Source organism: Rhineura floridana, chromosome 1 (genome assembly GCF_030035675.1).
Source record: "Rhineura floridana isolate rRhiFlo1 chromosome 1, rRhiFlo1.hap2, whole genome shotgun sequence".
Classification (NCBI taxonomy): Eukaryota; Metazoa; Chordata; class Lepidosauria; order Squamata; family Rhineuridae; genus Rhineura; species Rhineura floridana.
Genome location: NC_084480.1, coordinates 285,087,845 through 285,110,118, shown reverse-complemented (window position 1 = coordinate 285,110,118; position 22,274 = coordinate 285,087,845). Strand labels below are relative to the sequence as shown.

The window sequence follows — 22,274 nt, the reverse complement described above, 5'->3', positions numbered from 1 at the left end:
CATATTATAGCTGCTCCAAACCATGGTATAGTATCCTGGCTTGTTCAAAGGAGGTTAACCATAGTTTCCCAGTTTGGATGAAACAGGAAACTAAAGTTAATGGCAGACTTTTGGCTTGGTTCGCTTCCGCTGGGCCTTTTGGCTTATCCCACAGCTTCTGGCTCCCCTCCAACTCCTGCCCACGGCCCAGCCCGGATAGCAATTCACTCAAAATGCTTAATAAGGTTTACTCAGCGCTTTTTTGCTGGGTTTTCATATTATTCTAGCCTGGGAGGCCACATTTGCGCTCTGGGCCTGAGGCTCCCCATTCCTGCATCAGACTCCCAATGGGGGAACTTCAACTTGTCTGGCTGGCTACTGACAAACAACATGCTTAGGTTTGGGATATAAGAAATCAAAAATATTGAGTGGTATTTATTGCTAGTCTACTCAGAGTAGACCAATCAAAGTTAATAGACATGATTAAGTTAGCTTAATTAATTTCAATGAACCTAAGTTGAATACAACCCAGTGAATTGTTCTGGCACATCAGAAACACCAATATGATATTTTCAATAAAGCCTGTTTTTTCCCTATCTACTCTTGAAGGTGTTCACTCTGAACCCTGGAGCAAACAAAGCAAACCTGGCAAAATATTAAAATGCAACCCTTCTATTTGCCAAGCTAATACTGAAATAGAACAACAAAAAAGCCTCTATCAGGAAGCTTAGCTTATCAACTTTAATCTACCCTGCAAAATGCAAGCTTCTAGAGTCAAACATTGTAATGTGATCACCATAAGTTTCTTGAAACAGCAGAGAGTATGGAGCTGTCACTTTATCTGTCAGCTCTTGCACCAGCAGCTTTGCCAACCCTGTGGAATTATGGAAATTGAATACAATCAGACTGTCAAATCACACAGCAGTTACAAAGGCATTTCTTGGACACCCTCAAGCAGCATTCCAGCAGAAATGATCCTGTGCACTTCCGTTGCAGATAATGAACACTGAACATTGCTGGGAAGCTTTTATAGAAACTGCAAAACACCACTTTAATGCAATTTGCCAGGGTTTTTTAATTTGTCTGTAGAATGGATTAATAACTTCTACTTAGGGTTTTCCTCTGAGCTGGAAAACATTTGGATAATTGTGATTTGTAAGATGCGGTATGGTAGTTTTATTTTTAATACATATCCTTAGATTCAGTGAACCAAGTTTGATATCATTCATTGTAAATAATGACCCCCATCTTCAACATGTTGTGCAGGACAGGTCATTTCCACTGATTTCAGGAAAACTTTCTTATGTGGCAAGTTTAGAAAAACAGTGTTTAACCATTAACCTTCTAAATACAATCAGTTTGGAAATATTTTGAATCAACTTGTCGGTTTTATCAACATGATTTTTTAATGTTGTGTATCTCCAAGGCAGTGGGAAAACACTTGGGCTTGTTTGTGGAACATGGCTGGGTTCCCAGACATCACGCCTGGGTTTAAAAATTACAGAGCATGCAACAAAGAGTTTGAGAGCTGTGCCCTTGTTAGGTTTGTGCAATAAGGCCCAAAGAACACACACAGCAATTTTTGAGGTAGACATAATCTCTGTCAAACCTAATCTTCCTTGGAGAATAAATTGTGAGGGAGCTACTTAATATATTACACAAAATGAGGAAAGAAAGGTACGTCTTATTGCCCTATTTCTGCATATGGCAGAGGTTGCAACCGTTGGGGGGGGGCTACGAGCACATTTGCAAATAACAGAAACTAATATGGACACCATGCACACTAGGAACAAAGGAAGCTGCCTTATATTGAGTCAGATCATTGGTCCATCTAGCCCAGTACTGTCTATACTGACTGCAGCAGGTCTCCAGGATTTTCTCCTAACCCTACCTAGAGATGCCAGGGATTGGAGCTGGAATCTTCTGCATGCAAGGCAGATGCTCTGCCACTGAGGTATGGACCTTACCTAGCTACAGACCTTCCCACTGCAACCATGCACGCACAAAAAAGTGTTGTTTTTCCCCCCAAGCCTGGGGGAAGGAGCAAGGATCTTCCTGAAGAATGTATAGATGGGGAGGAAAGAGTCAACCTTTCTTCCCCGAGTCCTATATCCAGGGTGATCTCTCTCTCTCTCTCTCTCTCTCTCTCTCTCACACACACACACACACACACACACACACACACACACACACACACTTAGGCTTGGGGAAAAGCCTTCTATTGGAGCCAAAAGGCTGCAGTGGAGAGAGGCAATTTCAGATGTGAGCCCTCTGTCCTGAAATTGTTCCTCCTCTGGTGTACTTAGGCTTCAAAGAATCCTTCTATTGTAGCCAGTTGCACCAAGTGTATTTTTTTGGGGGGGAGGGGTACCACTGAGAAGGAGTGCTAACCCATCCCCAGATGTAACCTCTGTCCAAAATTGCCTCCTTCCACCATATTTAGGCTTGGAAAAAAGTCTTCTATTGGCTATTAAAGAAGGCTTCTTTCATGCCTAATTTCACCGGTAGGGGGAGAGGACTCTCTGGGCACCAGGAAAGGCCTTTGTGGGTGCATGTGTGCCAACAGGTGCCATGTTGCCGACTAATAGTATAAGGTATGAACCTCAATATAACTTTGTTGAAATAGATATTGCCAACAGAGGCAGATGAACTTTGTGTGAAGAAAGAAATGAACATTTGTTATGAAAATTAGGGTTTTACACCTAAAATTAGGGTTACACCTATTGCAAAGGTGTAAAAGCTGTATGTTAGATAATTTGTTGGACTGAGGAAAGTGTGTTTAGTTTCCTTTGTGGATCAGCGCGTGCCACCCAACAGTAGACGCCTCAGATCCCACATGCCATCTTCATTCATTGTGTTGGAAGGGCGAGATCAAAAGGGCTCTCAGCCAGGGATGAGCAGGCTGAGCACAAGATGCTGGCCTATAATGCATTAATGGAGTATGCCAGCTTACTGGGGGGGGGGGGGGGGAGAGAAAAGTGCAATTTTTGGATGGCTTCAACAAGATGCATTCTGAAATCCCAGCCCATGGGCATACAACTAGTGCTACTGCAGATGACCCTTTTTGGATTAACCTCAGGGTGAGGGTGGCACCCCATTGTTGTTATATTTATGAGGGTTGTGTGTGGATGGAATGATTCTGGTGAGAGGAGGGAGGTCCAGGGTCCAGGGGTGGGGGGAGGTGTAGTTTTGCCCCACCTTTTGGTGAGAGCATAAGTTGGGGAGATAGCGGTGGGAAAGATCTGCCAATAGTGATTGGGATTGCTATATTAGTTGTTTTTGTTTATATTGATGTTTCAGAAGCTTTTTAAATGTTTTGTATTGTTTCAAATGTGCAATCGTTTTTATTGTATTTGTGATTTTTGATAATACTGTCAACCGCTTAGAGGCTTCTTTTGAAGTATGAAGCAGTATACTAACTAAATAAATAAGTGTCGCTCAATCAGTTTGAGTGCCCAGTGAATGCTATAGAGGAATTCATGCTTGTTTAAGCAGAGAAAGCTTTCTATTAAGTGTAGAAACTTCACCAGAGAGGGAAATCTGTCATTTTAAGCAGTGTTCCCTTAACCAGCATCTTCATTGGTAAGGTCTGCAATATTCATTCTCCCATTCCTCTTTTTTTAAAACGTACATACATACACATATGTATATACAGTAGGGCCCCACTTTACGGCACTTCGCTAATGTGGCAGTCTCAATTAGACGCAATTAGACTAAAGCCCCACTCATACTGCGTTTGTTCTGCTTTTACGGCATTTTTGAGGCGTCGCATGCCATTCTATTCAATGAATTCCGCTTTTCAGCAGTTTTTGCTTTTCAGTGGGGGTCCGGAATGTAACCCGCTGTATGAGTGGGGCCCTACTGTACATATATATATAAATGTATACATATACATATATATATGCTAGTCCATCAAGCAACTGTGTGCAGCTAAAATTCTGCCAATCTTTACTGGGAAATATTGCTGAGAAACTTGGTACCTGGATCTTTTCCAGGCTATCGGATGTGACTACAAGGCCCCCTTTTCCAATTCCTCAAAACACATGGTGTACTGACAATTGCCAGCTGTCTGAAGTTATGGAGTGACATAATTTGAATTGCATTCTATTGTGTTAGGGGATCTTTTCTTCCTTTTCATTGGCATAGAAGCAATATACTCTTCAGGGTAAGCACTAAGACTAAAACAGATATTTTATTTCAATGATGTGGGCCTTGCATTCAAAAGAGCTGTCGGGAGATTTGATTTGTTATTAACTAACAGGCCATTCAGATGTGTTTATGCCAGCAGGGGACAATACGGCGATTTTGCAATGAATTTATAGACTATCCCTAATCCTCAGCCCCACATTCCTCTTCCTTTATAGCCCAATGGTGAACTTTCTTATGACCAATGGATTCTGGGTTATTTGGGCGTTAGTGCCTCTGTCTGCGAGCCAGACACATAAATTAATAATGTTTCTCTTCACAGGACCTTGAGAGAATCAAATAATAAACTTAATATAGGGTCAACAACTGCAGATGCTTTATTGTGCCTTGAGGGCTGAGAAATGAATCACAGCATCATAGAGTAGGAAGGGGCCTATAAGGTCATCGAGTCCAACCCCCTGCTCAATGCAGGAATCCAAATTAAAGCATACCCGACAGGTAGCTGTCGAGCTGCCTCTTGAATACCTCCTGTGTTGAAGAGCCCACCACCTCCCTAGGTGATTGGTTCCATAGTTGTACTGCTCCAACAGTTAGGAAGTTTTTCCTGATGTTCAGTCAAAATCTGGCTTCCTGCAAATCGAGCCCATTATTCCATGTCCTGCACTCTGGGACGATCAAGAAGAGATCCTGGCCCGCCTCTGTGTGGCAACTTTTCAAGTACTTGAAGAGTACTATCATATCTCCCCTCAGTCTTCTCTTCTCAAGATCAAACATGCCCAGTTCTTTCAGTCTCTCCTCATAGGGATTTGTTTCATGTCTCCTGCTCATCCTTGTTGCCTTCCTCTGAACCTGTTCCAGTTTGTCTGCATCCTTCTTAAAGTGCAGAGACCAGAACTGGACGCAGTACTCAAGTTGAGGCTTAACCAGTGCCAAATAGAGGAGAACCAATATTTCACATGATTAGGAAACTATACTTCTGTTAATGCAGCCTAAAATAGCATTTGCCTTTTTTGCAGCCCCATTGCACTGTTGGCTCACATTCAGCTTGTGATTAACAACAATCCCAAGATCTTTCTCGCATATAGCATTACTGAGCCAAGTATCTCCCATCTTATAACTGTTCATTGGTTTCTTTTTCCTAAGTGTACAAATTTGCACTTATCCCTGATAAATTTCATTCTGTTGTCTTCAGCCCATTCTCCAGCCTATCAAGGTCCCTTTGAATTTCGGCTTCTGAATTTCCACTACACCACTGGTTACTGGAGGCTTTCAGTTCACTGGATCCAAAGCCCTGTGGATCTCCTGAGGGGCCCGATCCTTGGATAGTTCTCCTCGGGAACCATCTACTTAGCGCTAAGCTGAATACAACCCATTAAATTTATATCCCTCCCTTCCTTCCAAAGAAGCCCAGGGAATGAAATGAAACACCCAACAGTAATCAGCCCAGCCATCTTCCAAAGAACACACAACAATAAAAACATTTCTTTTAAAGATATGGACATTTTAACCAGGCTATTTATCCCAGTATTGTCTATTCTGACTGGCAGAGACTCCTAATGGTCTTAAGCAGAGGCCTCCAGAAATCATTTTAATTATAGGTGTGAGGATAGAAGCTGAGACCTTTTGCATGCGTAGCAAGTGCCCTACCACCGAGTTATGAGCTTTCCCTAACATCTTTACTTGGTAATCAAGGGTAGATTGAAATAAGAATCACTTATCCTAGATTAGTATTCTTTTATCCTTGCTATCAAGGATAGCAATTCACTTAATTTTGGCAGCTTGCAATCCAATGTATACCTACTTGGAAATAAGTCCAATTGGACTCAAAGAGACTTCTAAATAAATATGCAAAGCAGCAAGCGGCTTTAGTTATCATGTTTTCCATGCATGTTTAGGAGAGCGTTCTCCTGGTGCAATACATTCTGAGTTCTCAGAGTGCATTGTGCCACAATCTACATTAGCTAGTCACAAATGAAATTAAAGTATGGCTTTACGGATTGTTTCAAAAAGCACCGACATAATTTTTAAGTGCTGATTCCAACTCATTTTAATTAATGTGAAAACACTCCTTGTTAATTAGCACAGCAGAAGGCCCTTTTTTGGTAGGGTAGATGAAGCACAGCAGAAGGCACTCGTGTCAATAAATGATGCAAAGGGAGAGTCTTCTGTTTTCTGGAATTAGCCATTTACTCCTCCATGATACTGCTAGCACACCAGTTCAACTCAGAGGAAGCTAATTCTGATCTAACATGGTCCATTAATTGGATGACTTTAGAATTACTCACATGGCTGCATTAGGGATGGGATCCATTGGCCGGTGCCAGTTCAAAAGCATTCTATTGACCTAACAGACTGGCATCAATTTGACTTCATTCTTTATCCACTAGCCGAAGCTTTTATGGATCAGGGGTTTTTGGCTCAGGAAAAAAATGTTATTAATATTGATATTTTTTAAGGAAATATCAATATTTTTAAGGAAATATCAATAAATTGTCATTCTTAAAATCTATATTTTAGAGGCAGATTTTGTTTTTTAAAGTCTGTTTTCAAAATTAGCTGTGGAAATTCACTATGTTAAAATCTAATCCTCAACTATTGAGAATAAGCAAATTAATGGAAAATCACTACCAAATCTGAATTGGGCACCCCTAGGCTACATACAAGTGACTGTTTTTCACAAGGATTTTAATTCTATTCTAGGCCTCAATTTCCTCCCAAACCTTAAACACATACTATCAAGAAGAGGTTGGTGGGGTGGCAAAAGCAGCGCGGCAGGCTTCTGAACGGCAAGCATTGCCTCAGAAAGCTAGAATTCCCAGAGTGGTTTAATAATCAATCCCTTTTCCCAGGGAACTCTGGGAACTGCAGCTCTGTGAGGGGAACAGAAATCCCCTAACAACTCTTAGCACGTCATTTCATTGATGATCACTCGTGGCCGAGTAAGATTGTCTTCCAAGATAAAGTCCGTAAGTGACTGTGGAGGCCAATTCTGGATCCACACAGCCTCCCACAGTGAGGACATAGGTTTCCAGATGGAAGATGGTCACGATGAGGATTTGCTTGACGTGCCTTCCGCTTAGCTCGTTTGTCCTTTTCGCCCTGTAGTCATGCTTCTTCAAAGTCCATAGCACCTTTGATAATGGCCGACCTCCAATTGGGACGCTCATGGGCCACAGCTTCCCAATTCTCGATGCTTATGTTACATTTTTTTAGATTAGCTTTGAAAACATCTTTAAACCTCTTTTGCTGTCCACCGATATTCCGTCCTTAAGTTGGGAGTAAAGTAGCTGCTTTGGAAGACGGTGATCAGGCATTCGAACAACATGGCCGGTCCAGCAAAGTTGATGTTGGAGGATCATTGTTTCAACACTGGTGGTCTTTGCTTCTTCCAATACGCTAACATTAATCTGCCTATCTTCCCAAGTAATTTGCAGAATTTTCCAGAGGCAGCATTGGTGGAATCTTTCAAGAAGTTGGGAGTGGTGTTTATAGATGGTCCACGTTTCACAGGCGTACAGTAAGGTTGGTAGTACAATGGTTTTGTAAATAAGCATTTTGGCCTTCCTGCGAATATCCCGATATAAGAAGACCCTCCTGGATCAGGCCAGTAGCCCATCTCCTTCAGTATTCTGATCTCACAGTGGCCAACCAGATGCCTATGGGAAGCCCGCAAGCAGGACCTGAGCGCAAGAGCACTCTCCCCTGCTGCAGCTTCCAGCAGCTGGAATTCAGAAGCATACTGTCTCTGGCACTAGAGATAGAACATAAGCATCAAGGTTTAGTAGCCACTGACAGCCTTATCCTCCATGAGAAGGTTGCTTATGTAATACCTCTCCAGTGCTAACCTGGGATCCCACCTTCTTCCATCATGCAACCAAGGTGACATACCATGTCATTCCCAGGAGATCTCCCCAGAGCTCAAGAGAGAGGAGGCAAGGGAGCAAAATCTCTGGGGCCTGGACCTCTGGACTGCCCAGGTCTCTGGGGGCCTAGAGCGTGAAAAAACAAACAATACATTACAAAATGTATTGTTTGGTTTTTTCACGCTCTGGAAGATCATAGAATCATAGCATAGTAGAGTTGGAAGGGGCCTATAAGGCCATCAAGTCCAACCTGCTCAATGTAGAAATCCAAATCAAAGCATTCCTGACATATGGCTGCTCAGCTGCCTCTTGAATGCCTCCAGTGTTGGAGAGCCCACTACCTCTCTAGGTAATTAGTTCCATTGTTGTATGGCTCTAACAGTTAGGAAGTTTTTCCTGATGTCCAGTCGAAATCGGGAAAGATGGAAACAATACACTGAAGAACTCTATAAAAGAGATGCAAGGATGACAGATTCATTCATGGAGGAACCATATGATGAAGAGCCAGAAATTTTAGAATGTGAGGTGAAAGCTGCTCTTAAAATACTTGGAAGAAACAAATCATCAGGAACAGATGGCATACCAATAGAATTGCTACAAGCTACTGGGACTGAATCTGTCCAAATTTTGACAAAGATTTGTCAACAAATATGGAAAACTAAACAATGGCCCACAACCTGGAAAAGTTCCATATACATCCCAATTCTAAAGAAAGGTGATCCCAGGGAATGAAATAATTATCGAACTATTGCCTTAATATCCCATGCAAGTAAAGTAATGCTCAAGATTCTACAACAAAAGCTCTTACCATATATGGAGTGAGAAATGCCAGAGGTCCAAGCTGGATTTAGAAAGGGAAGAGGCACCAGAGATCATTTTGCAAACATACGTTGGATAATGGAATGGACCAAGGAATTTCAGAAGGAAATCACCTGGTGCTGTATAGATTACAGCAAAGCCTTTGTTTGTGTAGATTATGAAAAACTATAGAATGCTTTAAAAGAAATGGGGGTGCCACAGCATCTGATCGTCCTAATGCGCAACCTATACTCTGGACAAGAAGCTACTGTAAAGACAGAATATGCAGAAACCGATTGGTTCCCAACCAGAAAGGGTGTTAGACGGCGTGTATTTTATCACCATATTTGTTTAATCTGTATGTTTTGTTGTTGTTGTTATGTGCCTTCAAGTCGATTACAACTTATGGTGACCCTATGAATCAGTGACTTCCAAGAGCATCTGTCATGAACCACCCTCTTCAGATCTTGTAAGTTCAGGTCTGTGGCTTCCTTTATGGAATCAATCCATCTCTTGTTTGGACTTCCTCTTTTTCTACTCCCTGCTGTTTTTCCCAGCATTATTGTCTTTTCTAGTGAATCATGTCTTCTCATGATGTGTCCAAAGTATGATAACCTCAGTTTCATCATTTTAGCTTCTAATGATAGTTCTGGTTTAATTTGTTCTAACATCCAATTATTTGTCTTTTTTGCAGTCTATGGAATGCGCAAAGCTGTCCTCCAACACCACATTTCAAAGTAGTTGATTTTTCTCTTATCCACTTTTTTCACTGTCCAACTTTCACATCCATAAATAGAGATCGGAAATACCATGGTCTGAATGATCCTGACTTTAGTGTTCAGTGATACATCTTTGCATTTGAGGACCTTTTCTAGTTCTCTCATAGCTGCCCTCCCCAGTCCTAGCCTTCTTCTGATTTCTTGACTGTTATCTCCATTTTGGTTAATGACTGTGCCAAGGTATTGATAATCCTTGACAAGTTCAATGTCCTCATTGTCAGCTTTAAAGCTACATAGATCTTCTGTTGTCATTACTTTAGTCTTCTTGACGTTCAGCTGTAGTCCTGCTTTTGTGCTTTCCTCTTTAACTTGCATCAGCATTCGTTTCAAATCATTACTGGTTTCTGCTAGTAGTATGGAATCGTCTGCATATCTTAAATTATTGATATTTCTCCCTCCAATTTTGACACCTCCTTCCATTCAGAGACCCAGTGCCTGCAGGAAGAGGAGAACATTGCCGCCCAGGGAAGGAGAGTCTGCTGCTGCTGCTGCTGCTGCTGTTGGATCACCACCTCCACCACCCTTCCCTGTGGGACTTCTGCCTGGCAGACGTGCATCTTGCAGGACCAGGCCCCAGGTACCCAGCCAGCTGTGACTGATTTCCACCACCTTTCCCTCTTTGGAGGGATACATAAGCCGGCTGGCTGAGGTGGCCTGGGTTTTTTTGTGTGCTGGTTGTGGGTCATCCTTTTTTTTTTTTTTTTAATTTAACGTTTTAATGTATTGTTTTTATCTTGTACGTCGCTCAGAGTGGCTGGACAACCAGCCAGATGGGCGACTAATAAATTTAATAAATAAATAAATAAATTCATTTCATGAACCAATCGGTTTCTCCATATCCTATCCTTACAGTAGCATCTTGTCCACAGTATAGGTTGCGCATCAGGACAATCAGATGCTGTGGCATCTCCATTTCTTTTAAAGCATTCCGTAGTTTTTCATGATCTACACAGTCAAAGGCTTTGCACAGGGTGATTTTCTTCTGAAATTCCTTGGTCTGTTCCATTATCCAGTGTATGTTTGTGATATGATCTCTGGTACCTCTTCCCTTTCTAAATCCTGCTTAGACGTCAAGCATTTCTCACTCCATATATGGTAAGAGCCTTTGTTGTAGAATCTTGAGCATTACTTTACTTGCATGGGATATTAAGGCAATAGTTCGATAATTACTGCATTCTATTGGTATGCCATCTGTTCCTGGTGATTTGTTTCTTCCAAGTATTTTAAGAGCAGCTTTTAGCTCACATGCTAAAATTTCTGGTTCTTCATCATACGGTTCCTCCATTAATGAATCTGTCATCCTTGCATCTCTTTTATAGAATTCTTCAGTGTATTGCTTCCACCTTCCTTTTATTTCATCTCAGACAGTCAGTGTGTTCCCCAGTTGACTATTCAACATCCCTACACTTGGTTTAAATTTCCCTTTCACTTCTCTAATCTCTTGGAATAGGGTTCTTGTTCTACCCTTTTTGCATTCTAACCATGTTTCTGTCTCCTTTTGCTTTTGCTTTCCTTCTCTCTTTAACCATTTTAAGAGTTTCTTCAGTCATCCACTGAGGTCTTTCTCTCTTTTTAACTAGACTCTCTTTTTAACTAGAGGCATTGTCTTTTTGCATTCTTAGCTAATAATGTCTGACTTCACTCCATAGTTCTTCTGGTTCTCTGTCAACTAACTTGAAAGCCTCAAATCCATTCCTTATTTGATCTTTATATGCTTCTGGGATGTTATTTAAATTGTATTTTGGCATTATGATTGCTTTGTTGTTCCTCTTTAGCTTTACTCTGATTTTCGATATGACCAGTTCATGATCTGTACCACAGGCTGCTCCTGGTCTTGTTTTCACAGAGGGTATGGAACTTCTCCATTTTCTGCTACCAATTATATAATCAATTTGATTCCTATATTGACCATTTGGTGATGTCCACGTGTACAGTTGTCTTTTCGGTTGCTCAAAAAATGTGTTCGCAAGAAACAAATTATTGGCTTCACAGAATTAGGTAAGTCTTTCTCCTGCTTCATTTCTGTCTCCTAAGTCCCATTTCCCCACAATTCCTAGTTCTTCTGTGTTTGCTGTTGGAGCATAGACTCGGATGATGGTTATGTTAATAGGTTTCCCATTTAATCTCATTGATATTACTCATTCAAACCTTGTGTTATAGCTCCTTTGCTTTTGCTACATCACTTCTCACTATTAAAGCAACTCTGTTTCTTCTAAATTTCTCTTTTCCTGCGTAAAATATTTTGTAGTTGCCTGACTGAAAATGTCCCATTCTCGTCCATTTTAATTCACTCACGCAAAGTATTGTAATGTTGATACATTCCATTTCTTGTTTGACAATTTCTAACTTTCCCTGGTTCATGCTTCTCACATTCCATGTTCCTATTGTGTGCGTTGTACAACTCCCGACTCTCCTTTCGCATCTGTGCACATCAGCCTCTGGGCTTCCTTTCAGCTTTGACCCAGCTGCATCATTAATCACAGCGCTACTCGCACCTGTCCTTTGTTCTTCCCCAGTAGCTCGGTGAGTGCCTTCTGACCTGGAGGTCTCATCTTCCAGCACTATCTCATGTTGCATTTTGGATACTCTGTTCATAGGTTTTTCGTGGTAAGAGGTATTCAGAGGTGGTTTACCATTGCCTTCCTCTGAGTTTGGATGCATCTCAGTCTGGTGTTTCAACTTTGACCATTCCGCCTTGGGTGCCCCTGTTAGGAGTCTAGCCTCTTGGTCTAGTCTCCCGACAGCATTGCTCTCAGCTTCTTCGACACTCTCAAACCCCCTCACCACATTAAGGTGTGCAACCTAGAGAGGCGTAGCTGACTTTACACATTGACAATTCACTTTAGACCAGACTACCTATTACTCATATGCAGACCAGCCAGTTTTTCAGGACTTTGTTCAAATGAGCATAATAGAGAGCTCACTTAGTAGGAAAATTTTAGTTCATTATAAACTTGCAGAGCATTTTTTACTGCAAACGTTAATATGTCTAGGACAGAGCAGCATTTTCAAAGTTATGGTGCAGGTGCAAACGCAGTCTTTGTAAATTGCTAAAATAAATCAAAAGTACTGTTCAAAGAAATATCTGCCCTCCTCCCAAGTGTGCCTGACATCATGTATGATGCATGTTGTGGCATTTCAGTAACTAGAATTTCAGTTTATTTAATCTCACACCAAAGGGAGTAGCATCTGTAAAATACTGCTTTCCCAGAAAACACGGGGGGGGGGAGGTATTTCAAAGGATACAAGGAAAGGAATCCGTAACAAGCAAAAGGAAATATATTATTACTACCTTTGAATATTGCTTACCATGAAAACCCTATTCATAGGCTCACCATAAGTCAGAATTGAGTTGAAGGCAGTCCATTTCCATTTTTTATAGCATTAGTTGAAATTATCACATAATGGTTCCAGCAGTGCTAGGAGAAAGATGGTAGACAAACCTCCTGAATGGTGCACTCCTATACACACTGACTTCCTTTGATTTCAGTAGAACTTACATAGAATTAGGCTGTGTAAGTCCAACTAAAAGAGATTATTTTCTCTGAATCTGCTTTTAAAACTACCTAAGCAGATCACAAATACTATTAATATGTTTTAGCATGTGTTGGAAAAAAATTTTAAAATCTTTTAATGTGTTTTAAATTGTTAATATGTGTTTATTGTATTTTTGATGTTAGTCTTGTGCACCACCCAGAGAGCTTCGGCTATGGGGCGGTATATAAGTTTAATAAATAAAATAAATAAATAAATATGTTGACCCTGAGAAATATATGCCCATTTTCAAACAAGATAAATAAAAACGTTTCCAAACCACACCATTCCTGCAATACATTTTTTTTTCTATCCATATTCCTCACTCTTATCCATGTCATCACCTTCAAGAATGGCTGGAATGGACCAAGAATTGAATGGTATGTCAATTCAAGTGTATCTAGCTATCCATAAGCCTGGTCATACATTATTTTCCCTCCATATCTATTTCATGACCAAGGCTATTTTTTTTATTTTAGTATAATTTTGGTAGGGCCAAAAGGAGCCCGTCTGCATACGTCTTGCCAATACTATCACTTTCACAGTAAACTGCAGAACCGGCCAATGGGAAACAGGGATCATGTTCTTTAAATCTAACCAGCATTGGCTGTAGACAGGAATGGGAAGATCTGTCAACTTCACTTCTTTCCATTTCTCATTTTTCCAACCTTAAATTTAGTTCGCCACAGTTCTGCAGCAATTCATGCCTTTTAAAAAAAATTCTCATGGAAATTCTTCAGCATTCTAGTGTAAATTTCTCTTAAACACATTTTCGTATGCTGTTTTGATTAATGTACACATTTTTGCAAGTAATTCCTCAGAATGTAATGCATTTTGTATTTTATTTTCATTAATATACTCATTTTCATGCACATTTTCCCCTAACATATGCACTTTTGTAAACACTGGTTGGTTGCACAACTGCATCACAAAACTTTGATAACTCCTGGGTGCAATAGCACTCTCTTCACTTGCGATTCCCAGCAATTGGTGATCACAGGCGTAATGCCTCTGGCAGTGGAGGTAGAAAATAGCCATGCCCGAGAAGCTTGTTTTGCTGCATCCTTTGGCCATTGGCTGTAATGGCAAAGAGACATTCCAGAGAGCAGCGCTGACGAATCATTCACACCAGACATTTATTCCACTATTATTCCACTTTAAACAGTCATGGATTCCCCCAAAGAATCCTGGGAAGTATAGTTTGTGAAGGGTGCTGAAAGCTGTTAGAAGACTCCTGTTCCCCTCACAGAGCTACAATTCTCAGAGTTTTTGAGGAAGAGGAAATTACTGTTGAACCACTTTGGCAAACTGTAGCTGTGTGAGGAGAATAGGGGTCTCCTAGCAACTCTCAGCACCCTTCACAAACTACACTTCCCAAGATTCTTTGGGGGAAGCCATAACTGTTTAAAGTGGAATAAAAGTGGAATAAATGTCTGGAGTGAATGTGGCCCAAGTTGTCATGTGAACAGTGCCAAGGTAATGGTCAGCAGCTTGTCCCAACTGAACAAGCACATTAATCTCCTCAAACTAAGGACTCACCTGCAACCAGTGAGTAGTAGCTAAAAAACAAATGCATTTTCTCTTAGTGTTGTTTTATATAAATTCATTTCTAATTCACCACCATTTAAATAAGTTTAATTATTTGATAAATTTATAAACTACCCTTCAGCACAAGGCTCCCAGAGAGATGTATGCTTAGAAGAAACAAGAGCAAAAAAGAGTAAGAAATACCAAGTTAAACTTCACAAAACTACAAAAACAACAGGCAGAACCAGATGATGGGGCTCAACAGAAATCACAAAGACACTAAAACTAGCTATATAACATGCTGGAATGCCTAGGCTATTTTTAAAAAATCACCTGACACTGCAACAACATCAGTGTTGGTGCCACGTGAGCTTTGGAGGCACCATGACCAGAAGTGTGGTCAGGTCTCCTGCTTTACAGATGACAGTTCTCTATTTGAAAGGAGTCCTCCATTTGAAGATCTGTCTGGCCAAAGTCCAGTTAAAATAAAGAACCATAAGAAGATAAAGAAGAGCAGATGCTTTGAAGTTGTCCATCAACAGCAGTTAGACAGTGACTGAGCAGGCACACAGGTCTACTGGTCATAGCCTTCCCCTCTGTGGTTAAATGTATAGCATTTCTATTTAAACACCTCTGTTCAATTACTTCTAAATTTGCAACTATACATATAAATGTTATATGAAAATGTTATGCACATCTGTGTCTTCGTTTTTGATGATGTATTTCCTCTTTTTTTCTTTTTTGGCCATCCTAATAAGTGGGAAAGTCCTTTCTCTCTGGTTCCATCTGCCTGACTGCTGATTACAGAGGGACTTGGATGAGGCCCTTCGATTATGACTGCAAAGTTCAGGCAGGCTAACTCAATAGGAGGTAATATTTCAAACAGCTATGTCCCACGCTGTTTAGGGCTTTATAGGAAATTCCCCCAAAGAATCCTGGAAGCTGTAGTTTAAGGATCCTGAGAGTTGTTAGGAGACTCCTATTCCCCTCCCAGAGCTACAATTCCCAGAGTTCCTGGGAAGAAGGGTTGATTGTTAAACCACTCTGGGAACTGTAGATCTGATGGGGAACAGGGGTCTCCTAACAATTCGCAGCACCTTTTACAAACTTTGGATATTTGGGGAAGAGGGGGAAAGCCATGGCTATTTAAAGTGGTATGGTAGTTCTTTAAATGTATAGTGAAGATGGGGCCAATGACCAGCGTTGGAAACAGACTGCAGCCAGTACATCTGTTTAAACACTGCTGAAGTAAATTCCCTGAAGCCAGTCCCAATGAGTAACCTACCAGCAGCATTTTGAAGTTTCCAAGAATTCTTCAGACATCTATGTGTACAATTCATTATACCATAAAAATCTTGATAGCCCATGAATTATAGTCTTCCTGTCACTTCATTTTGGTTATGTAAATTAACATTACACAATAACACCTTCAAATCGTCTGTAATATCTCCATGAAATCAGTCACGCCAAAAACTCTGCTTGCATCCACAGCTTTCTCTTGTCTTTCAAACTCTGCCAGTTCCCAGGCAAATCTTTTCAAGCTAAGAGTTCACTCTGTGCAACCTGCACTGCCACACACTACCTATGCTTATCAACATGCAAATGCTGTGAATATTATTTCAGGGGAAAATCTTGATCCAAAACTAGGTCTTTGGAGTCTTTTGCCAGTTATTTTATTCCCACAGCTCCAGCAGCCAAGTTCTGTTTCAAAAATAACCCAGTGATTCAAACTAAAACCTAGAAATCTGTCGGAATGCTTATATTAATGCATTAATAATGAGATACTTGCGGTATTCTGCTGGTAGATTCGTCACCAATGACAAATGTGAGAAAGGTCAGACATAAAAGTACACTCTTGGTCCCAATACAAGAGGATGGCTGGATCTCTGTGCACAAGATAATTTAGTACTCTTGTCAACACAGCAGGTCAAAGGAGAGGGCAGGAGGGCAGACACTGGGTGTTGTTTTTTTTAAAAAAAATCCTGCTATTTGTTTTCTTCCATTTCCCCATGTATAATTTACTAAGACATCTCCCTCTGCCTCCAGCTATGTTCTTTCCTCTGCAAAAATTTCCTGCTGCACAATTTAAGCCATTGATTTTCAATAAGCTTGAGAAGCAAAGAATTTGTATTTTTGTTTGTTTCCTGTATAAATTACAAGGTCATATGTACTGACCTTTTTAGTAAAGGCAATTCAGGCAAGGAATGTAAAAAATGGAAAACTAATTCAACTCACTTGTACAAAAGTAAGGCATTTCCTCCAATTATTTAAGTGTCTCTAAATATGTTTAGCCCACACAGAGGCTACATTAAAGTATGTGTATTTTCTGGTGATGTTTTTCTTTTCCATCATAACAAGGAAAACTAAAGATGAAGTTTGGAATATTTTTTGCCATATGATATGCACCCTCTTAAAATGCAAACTGTTATGATGAGAAAGGGAGCTTACGAATCTGCTCTACCAAAATTATATACTCAGTTTTACTGACAAAGCACCACCACGCCCACCCCAAATAGTGTTCCTTTGGCCTGGCTGAAACACGCACATATGAATATAACAAGGGTCCTGTGGAATCAGACCAAACGTTCCTCTAGTCCAGCATCTAGTCTCCAGCAGTGGAGAAGCAGATGCTTCTGGAAAGCCCCCAAGCATGTCATGGAGGTTAAAGCTTTCCTCTTTTTGTCCCATGGATGTTCTAGTTGTCTATAATGGTGATCCTGCAAGAGCCTAATGCCCTTTGAAGCCATCTTCAAGGGAACAGCTGTCACTATACACTGGCTGTAACAATTAATTTGATACATTAAATATGTATTGTGTGAAGTACTGCCTTATGTCTGTTCTGAATCTACTGACAATCAACTTCATTAGAGACCCCAAGTTCTAGAAGTCATTACTATAATTACTACAAAGTTTTTTCACGGCTGCTGCACACCAAATTGCCACTGAGCTTTCCACCTCATCCCCCAGATGTCATGACATCACTGAATAGTCTCAGGCAGTTCAGAGGCTCTTCTTTGAGGCTAATGCCTCTCCACTACATCATCACAGACCTACCGTGGGGATGAGCAACCTGGCGCTTCAGATGTTGCTGGACTCCAACTCCCATCCGCTCCATTCTGCATGGCCAATGGTCAGGGTCGATGGGAGTCATCATGGTCCAACAACATCTGGAGGGCCACACATTCTCCATTGTTGATCTATAGGCTATGATGAAAGACGATCCTTCCCTCAAACATGCTATGGGTAGAAGTCCTGCCTATCCTCACAGTCACACCCCAACCTGAACTAACTACTCAGCAGCAGCAATGCAGTTTTCTGCCCTACACAGTAAGGGATACATGCCCAGGAACGATCTCCTGCAACAAACCCTGGTGCCAATTCTGCACCCATATTTAGTCAAGGAACATTGGGATGGGACAAACATCAGCCTAACATCATTATCGAGGACTTATCCAACTGCACCACATCTCACAAAATATATGCCAGGAGAACAAATGAACATAAATCAGACATTAAAAATGATAACCAGTGTGGAGCCATTTCAATCCCCCAAGACATTCTTGATTTGAAAATTTCCGTATTTTAATCCCCCTCCAAAAAAGGAAGACGCCTGTGGGAAGCTGAGAAGTCAGAATAATTTGCAGATCTTGACAGAGTTGGGCTTAATAGAGGCTGGAAGGACCTGGCTCACAGCAAAAAAAAGTAATTGCTCTTCTTATGTGTGCTATATGTACACTATTCATCAGTAACAGTTGGGAAAAGCCAACACCCAGCTGGATCAAAAGACTGAATATTTTGTTATTTGACTGAATCTATTTTTCATTTGTGACACACATATCCCTTGCATGGCTGGGCCTTCCAGCTTCACTTTTCAATAACAATTCTTCTCACAGTCCTGCCATGTGTGTGTGACAGAGAGAGAATGTTTCATGCATTAGTTGTACTGCTGAAGCTTTCTCCTGCTGTTACTGGGGTTGCTTTGTGTAAATGAATTGCATGTGTTTTGTGTAAATGTGTTTTTATTATATTGGGTTATATCCACCGCTGCTGTTCTGCCTGTGTAACGGACCTCTACTTGCACAACAGAACTTCCTCTTCTTCCCACATCTGAAGCCCTGGTCCACAAGGTTGGGGAACCCTCTGGAGCATATTTTGCAAGAGGAAGAGAGGAAAGGGAAGTCTGTTGCACAAGTGCAATTCTGCTTGTCCACACTGGATACAACCCACTGCATTTTTACTTATCATTGCACTCTTAAATGAGTGGTAAGTTGCTTGCAGACCTTTTTGTGTTACAAGCAACTAAAAAGTTCAAATAAACCTGTCATCTTCATCATCTGATTAAGCAGACTTTAGCCCATACAGGCTTATGCCAAAATTAGTATTTAAAGTGCCACTAGACTCTTGCTGTTATTGTTTAAGATCGATATGAAATCTGTATCTGTTGGATTAGATCTATGATCACCTATGGTGCCATGAGCTCCTACTGGGAGGAGGGTGGGATATAAATCTAACAAATAAATAAATAAATATTCATACATGCAAGTCTTTACTGGAGCTACAGGTAACAAGTAATCAGATTGTAATTAGAACTTGGATAACAGGTATTTAAAAAAACAAAACACCCAATCTAAAATATGTATGTTTTAAAGAAATATCTGTCAAACACCTTTATATTTATGCCACAGTCAGGGATGTGGGACAAGCAGGTAAAGTTGCCCAGCATGTAGAGCAGCTACGGTCCTCTGGATGCCATTGAACTCCCAAGTTCCATCAGCCTTAAGTTTCATTCACACAGGCTTTATTGCGTTAGTTGTACTGATTATAATAGTAGTGCTTCTGTCCCGATTTCTAACATGCCTTTCATACTGTAGTGCCTGTTGCATTATGGAACTGTGGCTTTTTTTACTGATATACTGCCTTGTCATGCTACATTTCATTCACACCAGTGTGACACATCAATGATCGTCATAGGACATGTAGCTACTCGCCCATGCTTTCCACACATATGCACTTCTGTTTCCCATGAAAACAGCAGGAAAGGATTGTATGCCAGTATACTGCCCCAAATTTCGTCACTTTACTCCCATGGTTTTCTGGGTTAATGGGGTTGCAAATGGATATTAACATGGAAATGAGCACTAAACTTCCACTATATTCTACTAGATTTCCAGAAATGGCTGTTACCTCATGTGAAAGATTTTTTAAAAGGTGGAAATTAATCAGATAATAAAACATTGGAAAAATGGAATAAATTGCTGTTTGAATGCAGTTTCAGCCATTATGGCGAATGGTCAAGGATGATGGTAAATTTAGTCCAGCAACATCTAGAGAGCCACTGGATCCCATCCCTGATGTAACTACAGTATTGGAAACCTTCGCCAGATGAATTTATGCTTTCATGCAGCTATTAAAAGTACAGGAACCCTGCCAGAAAGAAAGTGGTAGCCCTATGTGCTCAACCTATACAAAGTACACAGCCACACAGACAAGTCCAGGTATCCCCTTTCTGGTTTCTTAGCTTGACTGCATTCCATAAAGCACAGCCACAAGCATCTTTATTTTGAGCCGGCTGCTCTACATTCAAATAAGATCACATTCACACCACACATTTATTCCACTCTAATTCCACTTTAAACAGCCATGGCTTCGCCAAAAGCATCCTAGGAATTGTATTTTGTGAAGGGTGCTGAGAGTTGTTAGGAGACCCCTTATTTCCCTCAAACAGTAGCAGTTCCCAGAGTTCTCTAAGAAGAGGGGCTGGCTGTTAAACTGGCAATTGTAGCTCTGTGAGAATAGGGATCTCCTAACCACTCTCGCACCCTTCACAAACTACAGTTCCCAGGATTCTTTAGGGAAAGCCATTTTTTTCTGGCCCCGCTCTTTTAAACTATAATCTGACAAGAGAAACAGCACAAAGCAACATCAGAATCAAGACTTACTCAATTCAGTGAAGTTTACTCCCAAGTAAGTGTGCACATTTACTATGCACAAGGACACTATCCCCTTTAGCATATCTGATTTCAGAGCGTAATGACACTAGGTAGAAATAAAAGATGGGGGAAAGTTCACTTTCTAAATTTCTTACTGAGCTACTATTAAAGGCAGAGGAGCACAGCCAAGAAAAAGACATGGTAACCTTACCAAAAACAGATCTCTCCCATAAAACGTCATCTGCACCACCTGGCTTGTTTTGAATGCTTCCAAGAAGGAAGCCCTTATTATTTGGGGGGGACACCAGAAATCCCAGCAGTTCACAAGAAGCAGTAGTTTAAAAGTGGTGTGGGAGTGACAATGGTGGAAGAGCACCGAATATATTATTCCCCGCCCCCTGCAATCATCTCTAGCTATCTACAGCACCAGCTCAGTCTTCAGCTTGACCATAACACATGCTGCTGCACATTTAATGAAAACTGCTTTCATCCTGTAGAAAATCCAGGCTTTAGATCTCTCAGCAGTCACCAGATTACTGATAGTGGTGGTTTGTTGTTTGACTGGGTGGTGGTGGTTTTTTGTTTGTATGTTTTTTGGGGGGGTGTCTTTATCAGGTTCAGTAATTGGCTTTAAATAAAAATGCACAACTGGAATAAAGTAGCCAAGCAGGCTGTGTAAAGAGCAACTCAACAGAACACGAATACATAAGACAACGGAGCTGCAAACATCCTCCCTCCTCCTGCCCCCACTATAAAGTATATACATAATCAATAAGCTACCCTGGCAGGTGAAAAGCAGGCTATCGATGCAGTTCATTCATCCATCCAAACACCCAGGCACCCTCTTTAGTCTTCCCCACTACTGCCTTCCTGGCACTCAGACAACCATACTCGTCGGAACAAATAAAGAATTAAGTGGCAAGAGCTCAGAAGCAGAGCCGCACCCAACAGACACAGACCCCGCGCTCCCGACTGTGAGCAAGAGGAGAAATCCTATAAGGACACTTTCCCCGTTAGGATATCTGATTTCAGAGCGTAGTTTTAGCTCCTGGGGCTCCAGATGCTCTACTCTTCTAGCGCGCGTCCCCTTCGCTGTCCTAACTGCGCAGCCGCGGTTCTTCCTGGCCCCGAAATGGCTTCCAAGGGGCCGCCTACCTGCAACGGGGCGCGGGGGGTGGGGGGTGGGTAGGCTGGCCACAAACCTTTCCCGGCGCAGGTTTCGGAGGCGGAGAGGAAGGTTCAAGACGGCGGCTCCTTCCGAGCAGCAGAAGCGTTTGGCTAATGAACTAGAGAGGCTCTTCCTTTTTTCTCTAGTTCCTACTGATCTCCCGACATCACCTGAGGAGGCCCTGCTGCTATCGCTGCTGCCACTCCTACTGGGCCTGGCATGAGCGTTTGCTTTTCCAGCCGGTGCAAAAGTCATATTTATGTGCTGTAACTTTTGGAGAGCCTCCTTAGTTACAGCCCAGTGAGGAAGGCCAGGGTGTCCATTATCTCAGTGTGGTGTTCCGAGGAAAGGTCTGCCGGGAGAAAATAAACAAGCGTTGTGTGTGTGTGTGTGTTTAATATTATTATTATTTTAAGATTTCAACACTATACACATCTGGATAGTTGTAGTCCTGTGCGTATTTACTTGGGATTTTATCCCATTGAACTCGAGTTGTGGACATCCCTCCTCCCTTCCCTTTAATTAGAAAAGTTGGAAAGGGAGATAAGAT

At 41.3% G+C, this 22,274-nt stretch overlaps 1 protein-coding gene across 9 annotated transcripts in view; it reads right to left on the bottom strand.

Moving 5' to 3' along the window:
- Window positions 1-22,014, bottom strand: part of CPQ (carboxypeptidase Q) — a 272,115-nt gene extending 250,101 nt beyond the window's left edge. For 3 of the 9 annotated variants that reach the window (XM_061603525.1, XM_061603558.1, XM_061603569.1), the window contains exon 1: window positions 21,759-22,010. The gene's annotated coding sequence lies outside the window, so the exon portion shown is untranslated. Of the gene's footprint in view, window positions 1-20,767; window positions 20,887-21,711; window positions 21,736-21,758 lie in introns of those variants that run through there. The other 6 variants (XM_061603538.1, XM_061603548.1, XM_061603529.1 and 3 more) reach the window with 6 other exon arrangements.
- Between the last annotated feature and the right edge of the window lie 260 nt (window positions 22,015-22,274).